Genomic DNA, 24,109 nt, shown 5'->3' with positions numbered 1-24,109 from the left:
AAACATGCAACTCAATCATATATTTCTAATGAAACTGATAAATATAGATGCCCCTCAACTGAAACACAAATGCTTAAAGGTATAGAAATCAAGTACACGCTGCGTCTTACGAATTGTTGGGAGGAAAATGGACGTGAGGGTCCTACTTTACAAAGAACGCTGCCCACGGTGAGACCAACATCACGAGGCACCGACTTCTATAAAACGCAGTCCTCAGGAGCAGCAGTCTTCATTGGTTCAAGGATTAACTCCCGCGTTCATTGCTGTGCAAATGTTTCCATTGATCAAAAGCCTCCCTGATGGAGGACGATCAACGTGGGGAGATACATGGTGCTTCTGGATTCTACTCCACTGCTCCTCCCTCTCAGACCATCCTGCACCCCTTCCACGTTCCGAGGTGATTTTCAAGGACTGGGCCTCCCATCAGGGCCTGGCACCTCCAGTTCTTTTGTGTCCTTGTTTTGGTCCCTTGTCAATGGGGACCCTGCCATTGCCTCTCATTTTACCCGTGTCCTTTCTGTCCCGAGTTGTGTGAAAACCTTTAGCCACACGGTGGCCAGGAGGAGCCCACCCAGTCAGGAAGACCCTGCCTGTGTGTGACCTTAGCCTTCACCCCGTGAGCAGGCCCTATGTCCTGCGCTGCAGGTACAAGTAGCTCAACCTGCATTTTGTCATTTGGACCAGGACCCTGGAATGTCAGCCCAGCAGAACAGAAGTGCTGTATTTGGATCGCGAACAGGAGCACGCCTGGACCCCCAGAGGTCTCCAAGGCTGAGACCCTGCAGGGCAATCTGAAGAACTGAGGTAGAGGCAGAGCGTCCTGGGCTTCACAGGGCAAGCTGGGGACTCACACGACACCCCTGGACACCACGGCTGCTGTAGGCCTGTGAGCCCCTCCTGGAATGTGCACACAGACCTGAGGGCCAGAGAGCGTCTGAATAGTCACCTTCAAAAGCTAATGCTAGCTGCTCTCACGGGGGATCCACAATTTTCTCTCCCACCCGAAACAAAGAGAGCACCCTGGGCACTCCCATCCTCCAGTTGTTATTTAGCAAACTTGTCAATCAAATGTTTGTAGAAAGGGACCCATTTACTAACAAGCCTGAGGTCTCTTCTACATCTTCTGGCCCTGTATGCGTTTGCCTGGATACAACATTTAAATAAAAACAAATTAAATACACTAATCTATTTATTTCTAGTTTTTATTAGTGCATTGAATAAATCTTTCCCTATTCTGAATTCCAAAAGAAACTCTGTTATTTTTTTCCATGAGAAGATTGGCAGTTTTGTTTTTGCCATCATTAAATAAATACATTTGGAGCTGGTTGTGTCTATGGAGTGAGGTAGGGGTTCATTTTATTTTCCATTCTGCTTACCAACAGCCCCATTTTCTCCTATTTATTAAGGTGCTCCTCCTATCATAATCTGAAGCTTCATTTATATCATGAGTTTGCTTCTGGGATCCATATCTTATGTTCCCTCCCCCCCCACCCCCGTGACCCCTTACCAGAATATTAGGACTTTCTGTAAAAGTGGAGGAAAACAAGTCTGTTTCCTTTCCTCGTCCATCTCATTCAGAATCATCCTGGATTTCCTATACCTTTACTTTTCTGTATGAATCTTAGAATCATCTTAAAGTTCTGTTAATATCCTTTTTAGGTATTTGGGGAAAGTGATTTGAATCTAAAGATCATATCACACTAGGAATGATTGACAGCTTTATGCTGGTAGATCTTCTTATCCACAAAGATGGCATTTTAAAAAATAAGCCTTTATTTGAAAGCAGTTTTTTTTTTAAAGAGAGAGAGGTAGAGAGAGAGAAAAAAAATTTTATTATTTATTTTTTAGTTATCGGCGGGCACAACATCTTTGTATGTGGTGCTGAGGATCGAACCCGGGCTGCATGCATTCCAGGAGAGCGCGCTACCACTTGAGCCATATCCCCAGCCCCAGCAGTTTTAAAATTTATAGAAAATTTGTGATTTTAACATAGCTTTCCTTATTGCTAACATCTTATGAGTGGGGCACGTTGATGACCACTAATAAACAAATATCAATGCTTGAATCTTTCAACTCAGATTTCTTGAATTTTTATCTAATGTTCCTTGCTAAACCCTTCTATCATTTTTAAAAGTTCTTCCATGTATTAAATTGAGTTTTTTTATAAACAATTATTGACTCTACAAATAATGGTAATTTTAGCATATCCATTGAAATCCTGCATCTCTATTTTTTTAATTGTTTTTCATTGTTTTTGTGCTGGTTGGTATTTTCAATATAACACTGAACAGAAGTGTTGGCAGCTGACTTTTATATCTCATTTTTTTCCTACTTCAAGGGACTGTTTCTAAGCTGCTCCACCTTAGATTCATTTTTTTTCTGGGTATTTCTATGTTTTTTGTTGTTGTTGTTTAATAAACATTATTGTTTGGTAAAGATGCCTAGTTATCTTCTGAATTTAGGAAATTCTTTCTGACATAAAGAGGGGTTAACTTGTCCATGAACTTTTGAAGTCTGGCACCCACACAGAAGGGGGAGTGGAACCTAGATGCACTGGTGCGTGACCCTCCACCAGGTGGACGTCCTCCTGCAGGAGTCAGCACTGAGGTCAGGACGATGCGGGTCCCTCATCCTGGGGAAGCCCACTGCTGCCCACTCCGTGGGAGTTCTGCCTCTGTCCTTCGTGCCCTGAGGTTTCATCCCAGCATGCAGCTGCGGTGCTTCGGGCATCGTAGGTGAGGGCTCTACTGCTCCGAGCACTTCATTGTTCAATACATGGAGCGTGATGTTTCCTTTCCATTATTCATGGACATCTGGGATATTTCTAGCTCCAACATAGTGAATAATGCTGGTACAAGCTTTTGATGTGTCTTTTGAAGAATCTACGTGTGCAGGTGCCAACGGAGGGATGAAATTGCTTGTGTAAGATGTGGGCTTGTTGAGCTGTGGAGAACTTCAGCAAAGATTCTCCCAAACAGGCTGTTCCCAGTACACGCTCACAAGCACAGCATGAGCCTCATCCACTCCGCGGCTAGGTCAAGGCCTGCTCCTGCCCATCATCCACATTTGGACCTCCTGGTGCACATGAATGATGGTGTCATTTCATCCCTCTGATGACCAACGGCGTGCAGCAGACCCCCGTGTGAGTTTGACCATTTGGATGTTGGCTTTCATGAAAGGTCCCAGGTTGAGGGCCTTCTGAGCCACCTGTACCTCTGACTGACTCGCACACACTCCACCTAGGACCTAGGCACATGTGCCACGTGGATTCCACTCTTTCCTGCCTCACTGTGTGTGTGTCTTCCACTGCATTACTGCGTCTTCTTGGGAATGGATGCTCTTAGCCGGGAAGTGGTCCAATGTGGCTCTTCTCTGTCCTTCATGCTTCACGATTTTAGCACCAAGTATAAGGTTTTAGTTACTCAGAGCCCATGAAGATGTCCTTCTAGGTTCTGGGTACCAATGCATTGTTAACCTGGGATATTAATGCTAACATCCCTCTTTGGCTGCCATTTGCATGTGGAGGGACGCACCACAGGAGCCACTTAGGGCTGCTACTAGACTATGCCATTTGCTCCCACTCTGCGTGTGCGGTGTGTCTTTTGCTGTAGTCAGGTGGTTGGACAGGTGTGGGCTTGTCTGGGGAAGCTCAGTGTGGTCCTACTGCATCTGTCCAAGCTGGCAGCCATGTCCTGTACAGCCTTTGATAAAGAGCTGCGCCTCCGTGCTGCAGGGAGGCCGCTGCGGCTTCCCCCTGCCTAGGCTCTTCCCTGGGGTCTGCAATTCCACATGACCTTCAGACTCAGGTCTGAATTACTACACACTCAAATATGCTCTTGGAATTTTAATTTAAATTACATTAAATCTATTTATTAATAAAAGAAAAACTGTCATTTTTATATTAACAAATATGGATGTTTCCTTTTGTAAGTAGGACTTTTCTAAAAAAAAAAATCATAATTATTTTCAAACTGTCTGTGAAAGACCCGCTTTGGTTTGGGTTTTTGTATTTCTAATCTAATGTGTTCATGAAAGAAAGAAAATAAAATGTGGTAATGTTGAGATTTCCATAAAAATTTTATCTCATCATAAACAGTTAACATTTTACCACCTGTGCTTTGTGTTGCACTATCATAAAGGTCATATACATCTTTCATTACATTAATTTCTAGGTATTTGTTTATTTGATGCTATCAGAAAATACATCAATTTAGTATTTTTGTTCTGCATATTTTGTTTCTGATATGCCAAAACATATTGAATTTTATTATTTGTTTTATATTATTCTTGCAATATTTATTTACTAATTCTGACTATTTGGACTCCTTTGGATTTCTAAACCCATAAATTATATCATCTGAAACAAAAATTTTGTATTCTCTTTTTAAGCTCCTTTGGGCCTTGTCACTTGTTTTCCTTGCCATATTGCATTGGCTGTGATCCACTTTGCATTGAGTTTGCATTGAGTTTTCTGCATAGTTATTGATAGGTGTATTCCTGCTGTTGCCAAGGACAACATTTCTCAGAGATCTCCTTGTCTATGTTAGGCTGTCTGCTCTGCTCTGACCCATGTTGATGCAGAAATTTTGAGTTTCAGAGGTCTCAGCCTATGGGAAGCCAGCTCCATTGCTCTGGTCATGATGTGAGAAAAACTATCATGGAAGAAGGGTAGTTTGCAAGAAGCCTCTAAACCCATAGCTTCTATGAAGCATAAAGAAAGGAGGACCAAGTGGCAAAATATAAACTCCAAGTACATGCCCGCAGGGACCTCCTTCTTCCAGACACGCACATTCTCCATTTACCAACCAATGCAGCACTTCTTCCAAATTATGAATCCACCCAATGGTGCCATAATCCATGAATAAATCCAAACTCATAATGTGATCATTTCACCTCTGATTATTCCCACATTGACTCACTTCAGCTTTTGAGGTACACTGAACTCCAAAATTTTACATGCCACCCATGATCCCCCAAAGCTATTAACATCTCACCCTGGAAAATGTGTGCAGTATATTTACAGTAGATGCCCAAATCTAAATAGTTTTAGCACTGCTCCAAACTGCAAGTTCAGAGTCTCTTCTGGGACTCAAATTAGACTTTTGGTTTTCAGACCTTGTAGGAATCAAAATCAACTCATGTATAACTAAGGTACAGTGGCACAGAGTAGGTATTTCCATTCCAAAGGGAGAAATAGACACACAGAAAGTAAAGCTGGCTATGATCAAAACCTAAATGTAGCTGGGCTAACAACACCTCTTTCCCCATGCTCAGCATCTGGGCACATGTTGTGGACAGTGGGCTCCAAAGGACTTGGGCAGCCTTGACCCATGTCCTCTCACATAGGCTAACTGTATCCTTAGCCAGAAATCTCCTGACATATAGTCCACATTGCCACCATCTCTCAGTCCCAGGGGTCACTACTGAAGATTTAACTTCCTTCCACAACTACACACATGACCTTCTCAGGGCCTACTTACATGAATTCTCACTTTGTTACACTTTGACCTTCCTGGCCGACCTTTGCAATCCTATGGAAGCCTTTATGACCATCTAACTCCAGGATTCTGCATTCCTGCAGAACCAGCACCACATGCTTGAAGCCACTGTCTGCCCCCATCTCAAGCAGTAGCCAAGCCTCTGAGGAACATGGAAGGGGCGAGTTTTGTGTGGCTGAGTGAGCATGGAGAACAAACTTCCTAGTAGTTTCTCTTCTCAGTGGAATTTGTATATTCATACCTTGTGAACATGATTTGTGAATCTGGCCAATTCCTGAAATGACCTTAAGCCACTTCTCTACTGTGTCTGTGTAATTTTTTAGAATCTCTTTGGTGACTGTAATGCATTAACAACCACAATTCCTGAGGCCCAGAATTACTCCCCCTTTTCTGACCAAAATGCAAGCTTACACTCTTCCTTGTGCTCCACATTCTCCCAGTAAACATGAATAAAAGCTGCTAGAAACATCGATATCATTGCTTGAATGCTGTGCTTCCTTGACATTTCTTCCATCAGAGTAATGAGTATATCACCTCTAAATTTAGCCACAGGAATGCGATAGGACATAAGCATAAAGTAGACAACATCTTTGACAGAATGTAACATAAATGTCTTCTACTCCCTTTTCCAGCAGAATCCTCCTCCTGTGCAAACTCATGAGCACAGTATTTCCTAGCAACAATCCTATCAGCATTGTTGTTTATAGCTTCCACCAGAATCACATGATAAGTTCATTAACAATGTTCAAAGCTTTTCCAGCATACATCTCTAAACTATTCAAAGTATCTATCCCAATTATCAAAGTCCCCACAAGTTTCTGAACCAAATATTTAGGCAAGTCACTGCAAACAACTCACCTGTTGACACCTATTTCTATTCTAGGTGGCTTTTTTTTGTCTGTAAGAAAGAGATGACTAGAATAATTAGAGGAGGAAAAATTTATCTTTCTTGGATTCAAAGGTAATTCATAGTCAGCTGTGTTCCTATCTCTGGGCACAATATGAGGCCAAACATCCTGTCAGAAAAGTGTTGTTTAAGAAAGCAGCTCAGGCATGGCCACTTGGAAGCACAGAGGCGGCAATTCACCAGGCACAAAATGGAAACCCCCATGCACGTTCACATGGAACTACTTCTTCTAGCCAATACCTACCAGCTTATACTGGTCTCTCATTTAATCCTATGCATGCATTAAAGCTCCTGTAACTCTATCTTTTCACCTTAAATATTTCTTGCATTGTCTCACACAGGAGCTTGTGTGGGACACCTCATATTGAACACTGTAACACTTCATAGTGTCCTGTTCAAATATTATTTGTCCTGTATTACAAAAAGCCCATTGAAACCATGCTGAGAGCAATAAGAATGGTCCCTTGAGTGAAACTATATGAGGCCAGACTAATGGAAATATTTTGAATAAAATGTGTCCTTTCACAAGTGATGGTTTGTTTTTGCTTTTTTGCTGGAATCTTGTGTCACTCTATATCCAAAAGCAAAGAGAGTTCAGCATCCCTGTGTTTGCCAACTAAGATAAATGAAAAAGACAAAGTTCTGACCTGGCACTGATATGGGTTATTTCCACTATGGACCAGTACAGGGACATGCTCCATGGGCCCTATTGCATGGTGTCTGTTGTCCCTGCTGCATGCTGCATCACTGACACCCCCTCACAGCTCTGATCTCTACTGGGACTGCACTGCAGTGACCTACATATTCTGCCCTCAGGGAGCATGAATGAGAGAAGGCAGGCTGAGGACCTTGAACTATACTACAGAGCAATAGTGACCCAAACAGCATGGCATTGGCATCAAAATCGCCTCATACATCAATGGTACAGAATAAAAGACACAGCGAGTAACCCACATAATTACAGCTATCTTATATGAGACCAAGGCACCAAAAATGAACATTGGAGAAAAGATAGCCTCTTTGACAAATGGTGCTGTGAAAATTCGAAATCCATATGCCACAAAATGACATTGAACCCCTATCTCTCACCATGAAGAAAACTCAATGCAAAGTGGATCAAAATTAAACAGAGACTGTATCTACTAGAAGAAAAAGTAGGCAGAATTCTCCATCATGTTGGATTAAGCCCCAGCTTCCCTCATAAGACACTTATAGTGGAACAATTAAAATCAAATAAAAGGGATGGATTAAACTAAAAATCTTCTCAGCAAAGGAAACAATCAGCAAGGTGAATAGAGAACCTCCATTTTGGGATCAAATTTTTAACAGTCACACATCAGATAGAGCCCTAATCTCTAGGATATATAGAGAACCCAAAAAACTAAACACCACAAAACCAAATAGCCCAATCAACAAATGGGCTAAGAAACTGAGGAGGCACCTCTCAGAAGATGATATACAATCAATCAACACATGTATTTTAAAAAGCTCTACATCTTTACCAATTAGAGAAATGCAAATCAAAACTACTCTAAGATCTCATCTCACTCCAATCAGAATGGCAGCTATTAAGAATACAAACAACAATAGGTGTTGGCAAGGATGTGGGGAAAAAGGCACATTCATACATTGTTCATGGGACTCCCAATTGGTGTAGCCAATATGGAAAGCAATATGGAGAATCCTTGGGAAAATGGGAATGAAATCACCATTTGATCCAGCTCTCCCACTCCTTGGTCTATGCCCAAAGGACTTAAAAGCATCATACTATAGGGACAGAGCCACAACAGCTATTGTGAATTCTGCTGTTTCTAGTAGCAGAATTCACAATAGCTAAACTGTGGAACCAACTCAAATGCCTGTCAGTAGATGAATAGATAAAGAAAATATGGTATATGTACACAATGGAATACTACTCAACAACAAAAGAGAACAAAATCATGGCATTTTCAGGTGAATGGGTGGAGTTGGAGAATATAATGGTAAGTGAAGTTAGAAAATCCCCCCAAAACCAAATGCAAAATATATTCTCTGATATAAGGAGGCTGATTCATAGTGGGATTTGGAGGGGGAGCATGGGAGGATTAGATGAACTCAAGATTGGGCAGAGGGGTGGGAGGGGAAGAGAGGGAGCCTAAGAGTAAAAAAGATGGCATAACGAGATGGATATCATTACCCTAAGTACATGTATGAAAACACAAATGGTGTGGATATACTTTGTATACAACCAGAGATATGAAAAAATGTGCTCTCTATATATGTGTGATATGAGCTATAATGCATTCTGCTGTCATGTATAAAAATTAGAATAAAAATAAAATAAAACCTGAAAAGTAATCAAACAAAAAATACCTTCAATTGACCCCAAGTTTATTCAGAACAAGGTCAATGGCATTATGGCAAGCATTTACAGAGTGGCCTCTTTCTACTCCTTGTTTATGTTTCTACCTCTAGTTTTGCATTTTCTCCTCCTTTAACATATGTTATCAAATAGTATTTTGTTATCTTTTAAGCAACCTGAAATATTAGGGGGATGAGATGACAGATAAATGTAATGTTTTTGAGAAATACAAAGCTGCTCTACTCCAGCTTCTTCAATATAGAGAATGTGAAGCAAAGCAAAGCATAGTGTACAGAGTCATGGAAACCAGCACCTCAGGGTTCTCATGAGGACACACATCATGGAACAGTTTCATGGTCAAAGTCATGGTGCTATCAAACTGTTGACAACTTACATAACTTCATTGCTGCCCTGTTTCTGGCCTGGTCACGTTTCCTCCTGTAAAGCCCAATTCTGCTTTCTACGTAAACACAACATGCACTCGTTCTTACATCAGTTCCAATCCACTGTGATTTACGCTTTATAGTCATTTTAGATGTTTTCTTTTCATTCTGAAGGATTTTCAAACTTAAGAATTCCATAAGACTGTTAAGAGAATTTTTATAAGGCCTTTCCTAATTGATCTAACCAATCTTATTGAATCAATCTTGTTGAGCAACAGCTTTTAAAGATTTTAACATATCATTAATGGCGGAGACAGGTCTATATTATAATAGTTGAAATATTCATCTATGCATGTGAATTATTGAAGTCAGGGTATTTGAAAATGAATGCCAAACTTTTCTTCATAGTGGGGGAGGGAAGACCACTGAAATTGCCTGGACATGAGAGTTATTTTGAATTTCTAGAAGAGGTCACAGACTTTTCACATTTTGCCACATGTACTTTATCTTACCTCTTTCCCTAATTAACCTTTCTAAGCAGTTTGAGAAGTGTATTTTTGTCTCATACCCCTGGACACTTAATGCCTTTACTCTGCTATGAATTGTCTAGGATAGCACATCCTCTCCCATAACCCTGGAATATTCCTACATTCAGGAAACTAACATTGACATAATACTCTCCTCTAGTCTATAGCCTAATTTGGTAGTTGCCTGTTGTCTTAATCCATGCTTGATTTAAGTCTAGGCTCCCACAGTTTATACACTTATCACATCTATTTAGTCTCCTTTATAGTTGTAGAAAATTTTCAATTTGCTTACTTCTGAAATTTAGAGACAAAGACTGTGGCATTTCTCTGTGTGTGTGTTTGTGTGTGTGTGTGTGTGTGCGTGTGCGCATGTACACATATGTGCTGCTTCAATGGTGATAACATCTTCAGCTATTATGTCTAAAGCCAACATTTGCAAAGCACATTTTACCTCAAAAGCAACATTAGGAAGACATTGCAAGCAGAAATCAGATTCCAAATATGTGGTATCAGGCCTACAATACACAAATAGCTGTCGATGTGTCTGACATGCTTACCAAATTGTGTCAGTCTAAGAACTTGGCAGGCAGGAGGTGACTAGAACATGACAGCCTTTGAAGGAGGGGTCGTATCCATGGCCTCTTCACTGGCAGCCTGGGAGGTTGGTGGTGCAGACGCCCTCTGTGCCAGGATGGAGGATGGTGAGTGGTCCTTCACTGGCAGCATGGTAACCATGGGGGCATTGGGAAGAGAGGCTCTTTGCTGTCCAGGAGGGTTCCCAGATGCAGGCTGAGGGGTGGATGGTGGGACAATAGAATGGGACATATTGGGGTTGGGTTGGGAGAACTGAAGGGTTGGGGGGCCGGGGAGGACTGGTCCCTTTGCTGGCTGCCTATGCTGCCTATGGCCATGGACACTGCATTGTGGGCCAAGCTGTCACTGGACACAAAAGATTTGAAAATGACCACAATGGAAGGGGTGGTAGTGTCCATGGCCTTGTCTTCAGGCAGCACAGCGGGATTCTGGGAAAGGTGAGCCGATGACATGGCAATGAGGGTTGGAGGGGCGGAGTGTTGGCCCTGGGTATTGGGGTTGTGGGTGGAAGGGACAGGAGTGGGTCTTAGGAAGGAATGAGGAGAAGAAGGAAGAAGGGCAGCGGGAGGAGCAGCCAAAGGAAAGGAAACATGAGGAGGAGGAGGAAGAAGAGGAGGAGGAGGAAAAGGAGATGGAGGAGGAGAGGGAATAGGGAGAGGGTAAGGAGGGAGAGGAGGAGGAGGAGGATAAAAAGAAGAAAGGAGGAGAATCAATACACATGGGGGTTGGGGATTCAGTTCTGGAAGAGGTAGGATTGGAAGGGAAAGGGACCTGGGTATGAGGTGTGGGGAGGTGGGAACTGGGAGGTATCACAGGTCTTGACAGTTGTGTGGTTGGGTGAAACACATTAGGGGTAACTCCAACTTGGGGACTGGGGCTGAAGGGAGAAGGAGGTTTAGTGGGAAGAGGCAGAGGAATGAAAGTTGGGATTTTTCCCTCATCTTTATTACATGAGGGGGAAGGTGGAGGAATGGGTAGGTTCAGGGGCCCAGCAGGCTGGAATTCCAACTGCCTGCTAGCAAGGATGGTTGCTATGGGAAAGGGGTCAGTGGGTGGGGGGAGGGGGCCTGCATTCCAGGAAGGGCCTGCAGGTGGGGAGGATGAATGGACAGTGGTGGTGCAATACTCCAGATCCTCTCTTCTGCCCTGTGAGACTTCTGCCTCAGGCTCCACTTTGTTACTTTTGGCACTCTGAATCCTCCTCAGGGTGCCTTTTGTACATAAAAGTGGCCACTTTGCAGGTGGGGGCAGCCCATCCTGATGCCAGGCAATCAGTGATGGCAGGGCCACTGGCATGAGCTGTTTTCTTTTATTTGGCCTCCTGGAAGCAGCAGTTAGTGAGGGCCAACTCTGGGATAGAACACAGGTTGGCTTTAGGCCCTGCTCTCCCTGGATGGATGCTTGGGAGGCTGGAGAGGTGGGCGGATCCAGTTCACCTACAAGCTCCTGGGCCTACTTGTCCAGTGTTAAGCAGCCCTCAGCTTTAAGCAGGACAAGCACTCCTTGAGCAGGGCAGTGGGAGCTGCAGGTGACAGGGCTCCCATATGTCAAGTTCTTGGGAGACACCTGGGCCCTCTCTGGAATACTGTTTCTCTCTGTGGGCCAAGAACTGGGCTCTAGGGCACTGAGGTCTCCCTGAGTGTCGTACTCCTCCTCCTCCTCCTCCTCCTCCTCCTCCTCCTCCTCCTCCTCCTCCTCCCCGTCCTCCTCCTCCTCCAGCTTCTCCTCCTCCCCCTCCTCCTCCTCCTCCAGCTTCTCCTCCTCCCCCTCCTCCTCCTCCTCCAGCTTCTCCTCCTCCCCCTCCTCCTCCTCCTCCAGCTTCTCCTCCTCCCCCTCCTCCTCCTTCTCCAGCTTCTCCTCCTCCCCCTCCTCCTCCTTCTCCAGCTTCTCCTCCTCCCCCTCCTCCTCCTTCTCCAGCTTCTCCTCCTCCCCCTCCTCCTCCTTCTCCAGCTTCTCCTCCTCCCCCTCCTCCTCCTTCTCCTCCTCCCCCTCCTCCTCCTTCTCCTCCTCCCCCTCCTCCTTCACCTCCTTCACGTCCTCCTCCTTCACTTCCTTCACCTCCTCCTCCTCCTGGTGGATCTTGCCTTCTTCGAGCTGTTCCTGGGCCCTGAGCTCAGCATCCTTAGATGCACCAATAGGGCATCGAGCAGCTGTCATGGGCCCCTAAGCTTGGTGGATGAGCTGAGGAACTGAAGACAGGAGGAGTGGTCTGCGCCCAGGAGGGGGGATCCTTACTGCTGTTTAGGGTCCGAACATCTGCGAGTTCTTCCAGGATAGCACTGTTTTTTTTTGCGGAAGGACCCCCAGAACACCGGCAGCAGGATCCCCCGACAGAGGAGCAGGCCTCTGTCCCTGCCAGCAGCAGGAGGCCCCTGAGGTCGGGGATCCTGGAAGAAACTCCTGCTGGCAGGGCTGAGGGGAGAGGCAGGTGCAGCGGGGTGGTCCCTGTGAGGAGAGGGAGCCTCACGGGCAAGGCGGAGAGGAGTCTGACAGCCCAAGAGAGCCCTGTAGCATGGCCTGCAACCGCACTTGGTCAAAAGACTGCCCATTGAGGGCACCTTTGGCTCGTCACTAGGCAGAAGTCCACACTAGTCCAATGCTAGTCAGCACAGAGCAGCTTGGCTGAGAAGCCAGCTCCTCCTTGGACCAAAGGCTGAACTGGAGTTTAGCCTTTGTGACGTGTGGCTGGAACGCTTGACGCAGAAAGGACTTGAGCCAAGACAGTTGGTCAAAGGAAGGCTCCAGTGTGAAGAGACCCCCACCCCCAATTGGTCTGAGCTCAGGCTTCTCCCGACTCTGTGCTGCTTCTTCTCCCACACCCAGCATACAGTTATCCTCACTCTCCAGAGGGTCATTCTGAGGCTGCTTTCCTTTGGGTTACTTAGGAAGTCCTTCTACTTGGCTCCAAAAATATCTCCACAGTTCTACTGGACATGACTGTAGCCATCCAGAGTCAAACCACCATCAGTTGCCCCCAAATAGCTCTAGTCAATTTTTCCTCTATACTTTCCACCATACTATCAATTTAGAGAACCATTACAGTGGTCCCTGGAACTGTCCCACAGGATCCTTGAGCCAGTAATGGTGCCTGACTCTGGTATTATTTGAGGTAAAATATGTATATTTTGTTTGGGAGGAGTTCCCTCTCATCCTGACCAAAGCACATACACATCCTTCTCTCTATACCACATTGAAGGTGTGCAGTGTTCTTCCTGTTGCCTAGCGTTGCATTTTCCAGAGATCTCAGTCCATGTTTGGCTGACTGCATTGCTCTGGGGCTAAGTTGATGCAGAACATTTCATGTCTCAGAGGTGTCAGTTAATAGGCAGCCAGCTCCATGGCCCTGGGCCAGAGGTGAAGCAGAACAGTAGGATACAAGGACAGTTTGAAAGGCAGCTGCTCACCTCATGGCAGCCACAAAGCAGAGAATTAAGAAGGAACACCTGGGTTTTAGTCTTGATTTGGTCCCATCTCTTCTTTCTATGTACCAATTTCTCCCTTTTGGAATGGGAGAGGCACCACTTCCAAACTCATTCTATTAGATCAATATTACCCTGTTTCCAAAACTAGGCAAAGACACAACAAAGAAAGAAAATTTTAGATCAATATCTCTAATGAATACAGATGCAAAATTCTCTATAAAATTCTGGCAAATCAAATACAAAAACATCAAAAAGATCCTGTACCATGATCAAGTGGGATTAGTCCCAGGTATGCAAGGTTGGTTCAACATATGGAAATCAATAAATGTAATTCATCACATCAACCGACTCAAAGATATGAATCTTATGAAAAAGCATTTGTCAAAATATAGCACTCCTTGATGTTCAAAACACTAGATAAACTAGGGATAAGAGGAACATATGTCAACGTCCTAAAGGCTATCTATATTAAGCCTGAAACCAACACCATTCTAAATGGAGAAGAATTGAAGGCATTCCCTTTTAAAACTGAAACAAGTTGAGAATGCCCTCTTTTACCATTTCTATTCAATGTAGTCCTTGAAATACTCGCCAGAGCAATTAGACAGACAAAATAAATTAAAGAGATACATGTAGGAAAAGACGAACTTAAATTAGCACTATTTGCTGACAGTATAATTCTATACCTAGAAGACCCAAAACGCTCCACCAGAGTACTTCTAGAACTAATAAACAAATTCAAAAAAGAGGCAGGTTATAAAATTAACACCCAGAAATCAAAGGCATTTCTGTGTATCAGTGATGAATCCTCTGAGAAGAAAATGAGGAAAACTACCCCATTTACAGTAACCTCAAAAAAAAGATACTTGGTAATCAACTTAATGAAAGAGGTGAAACATCTGTAAAATGAAAACTACAGAACCCTAAACAAAGAAATCAAAGAATACCTTAGAAGATGGAAAGATCTACCTTGCTCTTGGATAGGCAGAATTAATATTATCAAAATGAGCATACTTCCAAATGCACTATACAGATTTAATGCAATTCTGATCAAAATCCCAATGGCATTTCTCATAGAAATAGTAAAAGTAATCATGAAATTGATCTGGAAAAATAAGAGACTCAGAATAGATAAAGGAATTCTTAGCAGGAAGAGTGAAGCAGGTGGCATCACTATACCAGACCTTGAACTATTCTACAGAGCAATAGTAACAAAAACAGCATGGTACTGGCACCAAAACAGACTGGTAGACCAATGGTACAGAATATAGGACACAGAGACCAATGCACAAATTATAATTATATTAGACAAAGGCACCAAAAATATGCATTGGAGAAAAGATAGCCTCTTCAACCAATGGTGTTGGAAAAACTGGAAATCCATAGGCAACAAAACAAAATTAAACCCCTGTCTCTCACCATGCACAAAACTCAACTCAAAATGGATCAAGGATTAGGAATACAACCAGAGACCCTGCTTCTAATAGAAGAAAATTAGGCTCTCGTCTCCATCATGTGGGATTACTCCCCAACTTCCTTAATAAGAGCCCTATAGCGCAACAATTAAAATCAAGACTCAATAAATGGAATGGACTCAAACTAAAAAGTTTCTTCTCAGCAAAAGAGACAATCTGTGAGGTGAATTGAGAGCCTACATCCTGGGAGCAAATTTTTACCCCTCACACATAGAGATAGATAGAGCATTAATCTCTGGGGTATATAAAGAACTCAAAAAACTAAGCACCAAAAAAAACCCTACAAATATTCCAATCAGCAAATAGGCCAAGGACATAAACAGACACTTCTCAGAAGAGGATAATCCATCAGTCACCAAATATATGAAATAATTTTCACCATCTCTAGCAAATCAAAACTACTCTGAGATACCATCTCAGTTCAGTCACAATGGCAGCTATTATGAAGACAAACAACAATAAGTTTTGTGAGGATGTGGGGGAAAAGGCACACTCATACACTGCTTGTGGGACTTCAAATTGGTGCATCCAATATGGAAAGCAGTATGGAGATTCCTAGGAAATCGGGGAATGGAACCACCATTTGACCCAGCTATCCCTCTCAGTCTATACCCAAAGACTTAAAAACAGGATACTCCAGAGACTCAGCCACATCAATGTTTATAGCAGCACAATTCACAATAGCTAAACTGTGGAGCCAACCTAGATGCCCTTCAGTGGATAATGGATGAAAAACAAATGTGGCAAACATACACAATGGAGTTTTACTCAGCAAGAAAGGAGAATAAATTCATGGTATTTGCAGTTCAATGGATAGCATTGGAGAAGACAATGCTAAGTGAAGTTAGCCAATCCCCCAAAACCAAATGCCAAATGTTTTCTCTGATATAAGGAGGCTGACATGTAGTGTGGTAGGGTGGGGGAACTTGGGAAGATTAGATGAATTCTAGTTTGGCCAGAGGGGTAGGAGGGAAAGGGAGGGGACAGGGGATTAGCAAGGATGGTGGAATGTGATAGGCCTCATTATCCAAAGTACATGTATGAAAAAATAAAAAAAAATCACACTGGGAATTAGATTTGATGGCATCAAATAAAGCAGTAAACAAAAGATGGACTATTGAAACATGATTATTGTATTAGAAAATCTGAAATGAAAGATCACCCTTCCTAGATCCCCAGAAATCCCAAGAACACTCCATAACTTCTATCCAAATTTGCTTCCCTAGAGAGAAAATAAATGTACATTCTCCATAAGAAGATACTCCACTCTTAATACTGTCAGGACAATACATTATTGGCCAGCCTCCAAGCATGCTTCGGAAATTTTGAGGGTTTATATACATTGGTTTGAAAAATACTTCAAAATCCTTTCATATAAGAGGTAGTCAATAAACCATGTTAAACGAACATGCCACTGAATCTGGGGATGGAAAAGAGGTTTCATTCCATGTCTAAATCCTGAAAGTTGCTATGGAAGCTTCTGGAAAGACCCTGTTAGAGGCCAAATTGCATATAAGTGAAAATGTCTTTGAGAGGAAAGGTTTTATTTTCAAACTCTAGAATTCATGATAGAGATCTAAGAATCAAGCCTCTGCTACCTAAATTGTCACAGAGAATTAGTGACAGCCTAAATCCTTGTGATTGTTTCATTTCAACTCTTCAGTTAAAATCCCAGATTATATTGGGATGGCATATTGAGTCCCACAAGCTTTATTTCTCACCACTTTTCGATATGAATGAAGAATTTTAAACATTTCAAACTTCTTGCACAGGAAAACAGTGTTTTTCAGGAATTTTTAAAAGAAATTAAATATTCTGTGCTTAGGAAACATCACTCTTCCCTCATGGTGAGTATCCTAGGGAAAGCCTCCAGCACATCTTTTCCCACTGGGCTACCTGCTTCCAGGCAACATCCCCATTGTATTAGGAATGAGCCCCTTTGAATAAGACTCTCCTACTGACCACCTCCCAATAGCTTAGTGCACTCTTGTAACGCAGGGTGATAACCTATCATGTCTTCTCATGATACTTTATGAGCTGTCCTGGAACTATTAGCACCCCATGTTTCTTAATCTTGACCATTCATGTGGCTCCAGCCAAACTTTGTCCTGCTGTTTCCTCATCTGCAAATAAGTCAAGTTACTTCTGTCCTCAGAGAATTAACATTTCCTATGGCTTCCATTCAGACTGCTCTTACTTCAGAAATGGACTTTTCCCTCAATCTTTTTAGGTCTTGTGTCAAATGTCCACCTGAGTTCTCAGCAATGTCACTGACCAACTTATCAAATGCCCTGTCTCTCCCTTTGTCCATACCTTGCTTAACTATTTTTATAGGACTTATTAGTATCTAACATTAGATTATATCTTTGTTCATTTTCTTTCTTCTTCAGCACAAGCAGCTGATTCATAAGAGGAAAGACAGTTTCTCTGTCCCCAAATGAAGTATTTACTCCTGGAGGAAGAATTCAGCCTCTGTGCAAAGACAGTCAAGCAAAGGAGTCTTGCCAACAGTGCAAGGTGTTTCTGGGAAACTGAGACAGCACATAGCTCTAGCCCCTAGGTCCAGGTTTTATAGAATCCTCTTTGAGGAAACAAGTGAATATAGGTTGTTACACATTGCCTAATGTGAGAAATACACAAATGGGGGAAAGCCAGTTCCTGAAGCAGACCCTTGTTCTTTCACAATAAAAAAAATCAAGGGGTTTCACCACGAACCTCAAAATGCTTTGATTGACTCATGAATAATACTTTCAATTTGTCATTACTTATTTCTATGCTTTTTACAATCATAAAATGCTTTTAAATAGAAAATGAATTTGTGAGTATGTGAAAGTTATTGATTATCTCTTGAATAGAAGTGGACTTAATGCACTTAAATCCCTTAAAAATTTTGAAGCATCCTACTATGTTTCCTAAGGGGACGGGGTTGGATAACTGAAAATAGGACAACCCAGGGTTTATGTAATGATCTAAAGGAAACCCTAATGTCTGTGCTTCTTCTAGCCCATCATTCTAACATTATTTCTCAAAAGGGTGATCTATGACCACTGAGCATCCTGAAACTTTTCAGGGAGTCCATAAGATTGCCATGGTAATTTCATGATATCACCAAAGTCTTGTTTACTTCTTTTATTGTTTTTGACATAAGCTTACACTGGCATTCACCAGAGGCTACTTGGTTTGTGAAATGTAGAAGCAGATATGAAAATGTAGGTATCTTCTATTCAGCCAAACGTAAGAGATATTTGCAAATATGAAAAACAATATCACTCTCCTCACTGAATAGTTTTGTCTTGGAAATGCAATTTTGGGGGAGTTTGTGTGGCTTGCACTCTAGTAATTGAACCCAGAACCTCACCCATGCGCAGTATGTGCTCCAAAACTGGGTTTTACCTTTAGCCCCAGAAAATGTACTTGTATTAAAAAAAAAACATTAGTTGATAGACATATAATGAATATGTCATTGTCATTTTAAATGAACTAATAATTAACAAATTACTGTCATATTTAACAACTTCTGAATTTTAATTTCTAATAAAATAAATATCTATAGATAATCTTCATGTAAGCAAAGATTTGAGTGCTGAATAACTTTTAAAAGCAGAAGGAAGGTCACAAATTTTAAGAACTACTGTTCTAAGACATTAAGCTGTCAACAGATACACTCTTAGTGAATATTTTATAAATTAAACTTTAAAACAATGAAGACGTAGTGATACTTTGATAATTTTCATTAGCTGATTAATTTTAATTAGCTATATTTCTCTGGACTCCAAGATAATTGTGATTCATTTTTGTATTCATTATGTCTTCCTCTTTCAACAAAGGTTTTTACTATTTGACATTTGTTTTAGCTTGTCTGTACATACAGTTAAATAAAGTCTTGCAGATATGAAACCATGGAAATCAGTGGAAATTTTTCTGTCCTAGAATTGTGGCAATGAGCACAGGGTCCTGAACTGAACTGCCTAGATTTATTCAACCCTTGGGTTTCCTTAAATTATTGGTTATATTACTAGTTCAATCAAAATTCCAGTAATATGATTACATAACTTCATACTTACAAAGAATCCAGATTAGCACTAGATACAATTAACAAATGTTAGTTACCCTTATATAGCTAACTTCGTAACATTAGCTATCATTATATTCGATACTGAGAATAGCATCAAAATAAGACTGGGAATTCTGGAGGGAAAGGGCTATTAAAAACTTAGGAAGTATTGATGAATCAAAGGAATTAGGAATTGGATAGTAAATTAAATCTTCAAATGAGTCAGTTTTCTTTTCTGAGAAATCCTTTATGTTTTCATCCAAGAGTGAAGTTCCCCTTCTGGTACATGAACTAATAAGAATATAATAAGGCTTCATTATGCAGTTTAAATATATGCCTCAACAAAGAGAACAAAGACTGCATGTTATGAAGACTAGTAATTATAGAAAAGGCAATCTGTTAGCTCCCAAGTATATCATCTCCTAATGACATCGTTTTCCAAGCCGGGACACCATATTTAAAATGATATTGCTAAAGGATAAAAGTCCTGATATAGCATCCTGAGAATCAATGAAAACCAGCCTTATAAAAGACAGTCTGTTGAGACATGTTCTCATTGTTTGCACTAGGACAACAGTAGGAATCATTTTAAATAAAATTTTATCCTAGATCTTACAAAATATTCTTATACCTGCATTGTGACTATGATGACCTGTGAAATGATAGCTTTTGCAATTTCTTTTTTTCATCATGGAAAACTGAACCCAGCACCTCATGCATGTTAGGTCAGCAATCTACCAATGAGCTATATCCCCAGCACAGGTGATTTTTAATCCTAATCAGTATATGCAGATGTTTATATTGAATATCTCTTCATATTAAAATTAGAGTCACTAAATATATTTTTTTGAGTATCAGAATTAGGTCCAATGTAAGAATACACTTTCAAATATCTGGTTTGGCCAATCATGTTTGAGGTGGTGAGTGCCCCACCATTGGCTGCATAAAACAAAAGTCTACATATCTTCATTAGAAAGAAATTTAAAATCTCACAGATTCATTTAATTCTGCTCTTTACTCTTTCCATTAATGTTCACAAACAAATCCACTGCCCTTCTTTTGCCCATGTCAGAAAAACATTTCATATGCTGAACAACTCTCATTCAATTATTCAACAAGTTGGCTCTCTGAAATTACTCTCCCTAGATACCATTTTCATTCTATGATATTATTCTACTCAAAAAAAGAAAAGAAAAGAAAAGAAAAGGTCACTGAACCATTAAGTTACTATTTTTGACAAGGGTCTACCCTGTTTGGTCAGGCCACTATGGTCCTACAAATGTCCAAGGTTGAAATTGAAATATCTTGGTTATTTTGTATCATGAGTTCACCCTCTTTGAAAACTGAAACCACAGATTGTGCCTCTCTCTTCTTTTCTCCTCTTATGCCTCTTTTCTGCACCATGTATTGTTTTTCCTTGTAAGAACATGCTTAAAGCATCACAGTGAACTATAATTTGTTGATTATTTCCTTATTTGAGTCATCTAATAAAACCTCCTATTCTGCTCGCTGGATATGACCTCTTGCATTTAAAACTCTCTCAACCTAACTAGATTGATCCTAAATAGCTGGGTTTGCCTTGATATAGTCATTGTAAAACAATGTATCTGTCACTATGTTAGCACATTAAGAATGGAGGATGGATGAAGAGACAGAGAACAAGGGAACAATGACCAAAAAAGTGACTCATCCTATGTTAAAACACAGCAAATTACAAGTGCTTATTATTTAAATGAACCTTTGACTCCAAAATATGATATAACCATTAAATTTTCAATTATATCTATGGTCTAATAGACATACTGTTATATAAACTATGATACTCTAGCACTATCCCCTACAAAACATTTGTATAATAACCACAAATTCCATTTTTAAAATTCAATATTTTAAGTAATGATTTATTTTTTGTCATTTCTACAAATGTTACTACAGGGGAAAATGAGACCCAAAAAGATAAATTGTACAAATTAAACTAGAATCATCTCTCCTATGCTAGACGATGCATTTATAAAGCCACATAAAAATATGAATCATCTTTATCGCAATCATTACAAGAATTACTACTAGTAGTCTTGCTTTAAGTAAGAAAATAAATTGCTTTGCCCAAAATTTAATCCAACTATTTCTTTACATAATAACTAAAGTGAGCAGCATTTTAAATGCTAGAGGGCAGCCGAGGACCCTAAACTCTTTGCAGGGAACAATTGACATGTTTATCATTACAAAATTTCTAAATTGAGAGTATAATTAGACTAAGTTGCTTTAGAGGCTTGTTTTGATTTACCTGACCTACCAAATTAAGTCAAAAATCAAATAATTTTTGGCAGGGACAAATAATCCCATGCCTAAGAATACACTGTTTCATAACTCACTAGAGGAGACATTTTTAGGTAGCAGTAAATAACAGAGACACTGTATATATCAGTAATAATACTCATCATAACAAGAGTTTCTATTTTCCAAGGCTCATGACATTTTATCTCTTGGTTTTCTATTTCATAAGAATTAAATTATCTTCTGTTGTTTCCTTGTTTACATACCTTTTTTTTTCTTCATTCAGAGTACTGCCTTTTGGATATTGTTCTAGTAATTTACACTTTGTGTGCTTTTGAGGAAGATTCAGGAAAAGGAAACAAAACACACACAAAATTCCTTTCCTTTTTTGATATCTGTAAAATGTTGTTAGAGGAGACATATTTATTTTTAAAATTAAATCTTGGGATTATAGGAGTTCATTCACCAATGTTGCGGATTTATCTCAGTAACATATAATAGTAACTTGGACTCAAAAAACCACAAGGCTTGAAAAAGTATGAAGATGCACGAGGTTGATAATTTTTTAACTGTTAAATTTTAAAAATTTAGATATATGCAGCATTTTTAAGTCTATCATCTAAAAGTAAATCTAATGCTAGTAAGTGACATATGTAAGAGAGGTCTTCCAAGTCTTTCAAGAAAAACCTATGGTTTCATTTTCTACTGGAAAAGAAAATCTTAGACTATGCCATTTGTGCATTATTGGCTCTGCTATCAGTCTTTTCCTATTTGACACAAATTCCATAGTATCACTTTATAACCTATTATTAAAACCCATCAATTTGTGTCAATCCTTTGCTTTAAAATAAGCCAGCTCTTTAAGTACAGAATACATTTTTATAATAGCAATAATACCCTTCTTATCCTGACCTTAACTAGCTTTAAGTGCCTTGTTTACTTTCCCAATCCTATGGAGTTCAACTTCTAGGCCTTTTCTTAATTGACAATACTCTTCAATACTGTTCTTTCTGTTGGAATGCTCTTAATTTCTAATATGTGTGATATATTCCTAAGCATTTGAGAAAACATTTGACCTGGAATTGACCTGGAATATAGCAATTTTCTGAGACCCCATGATTCCATAAGAATAAAAAATAACTTTGGTAAAAGTCTTTTCCTTATTATTGTAACTCTTACCTGGAATGAATAAGTGACCAGTTAACACTCTATGTCTTGTGTTTTCTTGACACCCAAGGCATATTATAGCAAGGGAGTTGCTGTAACCTCATTTGTTTTTGTTAGCTATAAAGCTTCAGACCACTCAGATATCATTTCAGAAGCACAAATTCTAGGATGATTAGATGGTTGTCTCCCTGGATGATCATCCTTAGGTTGGCCTGAATAAACTCTTTATTCTCATACTCAGCATGCCTCACCTTGCCTTTCAGTTTGACACATCCATCAAAGCCTGGATGATAGTTAATCTTGGATGTCAACTTGACTCAATTGAGAGATGCCTAAAGATTGGTAAAGCACCGTTTTGGGTGCTTATCTGAGGGTGTATCCAGAGAAGATTGTCATGGGGAGCAGCGAACTCTGTGCAAAGCCCCCCCCCCCACAGTGTATGGCACTATTCAGTGGGCTGGGAGCCTGGATGGAACAAAAAGCAGAAGAGGAGGAAACAGACTAGGGAGCATTTGTTGTGTGTTGCTGCTGCTGTGGTCCATGGATGGACGTCAGATTCCAGATTCTTCAGCCTTTGAATGCAGACATGCCCTAGTGACTTTCCAAGGAGGTTCCAAGTCTTCAGTCTCAAACTGAGGCTGCATCACTCATTCCTCTTGTTTTGAGACTCCAGCTTCTTGGCCTGGAAGCTACTGGGTCCTCTGGCTTTGCAGTCCACAGATGGCCACTGGGGACTATCCACAATCATAGGAGGCATCTAATAAATCCCATTTTCTAATACTACAGCTCAATATAAATACAACTTCCTCTGTGAAATCATTACCTACTTCAAGGAGGAGTAGATTATTTCCTCCCTATTTTCTAAACAGATATTTATTCATAAATATTATATCAGGCATCAAATTAGTTTATAAAAATTACACAAAAAATAATGTGGTATATTGATGATAAATTACCATCTAGATTTGGACCCTGTGACCTCACAGGTTTTTACATCAGATGATGGATATGTAAGTCCCCAGCCCATTATATGTGTATATGAATGTGTTATAAGCCTTCTATGTCTCAATATGAAATGATAACCTAAAGATACACTTAAAATATAAAAAGCGTATTAATTATAAATGAAATAAAGAATGCACAAGATGGGTTATACCTATGACTTGATATTATATGCTTAAAGTCAATCTCTATAAACATTCCATATTCCATGGGCTGGGGTTGTAGCTCAGTGGTAGAGTGCTTGCCTAGCACATGTGCAACACTGGGTTTGATCCTCAGGATCACATAAAAATAAATAAATGGAATAAAGGAGTTATGTCAATGTTCATTTTTAGAAATGTATATTTTAAAAGACTCCATATATTTTCAATATTGCTGCAGAAATTAAAAATGTATCATTCTTAATGACTTTTAAATGGCTTCTTTTATAATTGGTAAGAATGAGCCTTTGTTGACAATTCT

At 40.5% G+C, this 24,109-nt stretch overlaps 1 long non-coding RNA gene across 1 annotated transcript; it reads left to right on the top strand.

Annotated features, from left to right (window-relative positions):
• The first annotated feature begins 247 nt into the window (after positions 1-247).
• LOC144372947 (uncharacterized) lies at positions 248-1,184 on the top strand. The gene is made up of 2 exons (XR_013432762.1): positions 248-397; positions 685-1,184. It is a non-coding gene; the product is annotated as an uncharacterized LOC144372947 (long non-coding RNA).
• Positions 1,185-24,109: the final 22,925 nt, after the last annotated feature.

The sequence above is a fragment of the Ictidomys tridecemlineatus genome, unplaced genomic scaffold, assembly GCF_052094955.1.
Source record: "Ictidomys tridecemlineatus isolate mIctTri1 unplaced genomic scaffold, mIctTri1.hap1 Scaffold_1970, whole genome shotgun sequence".
Taxonomy (NCBI): Eukaryota; Metazoa; Chordata; class Mammalia; order Rodentia; family Sciuridae; genus Ictidomys; species Ictidomys tridecemlineatus.
Note: the sequence above shows the minus strand (reverse complement) of the source record. Positions and strands in the feature narration are given on the sequence as shown.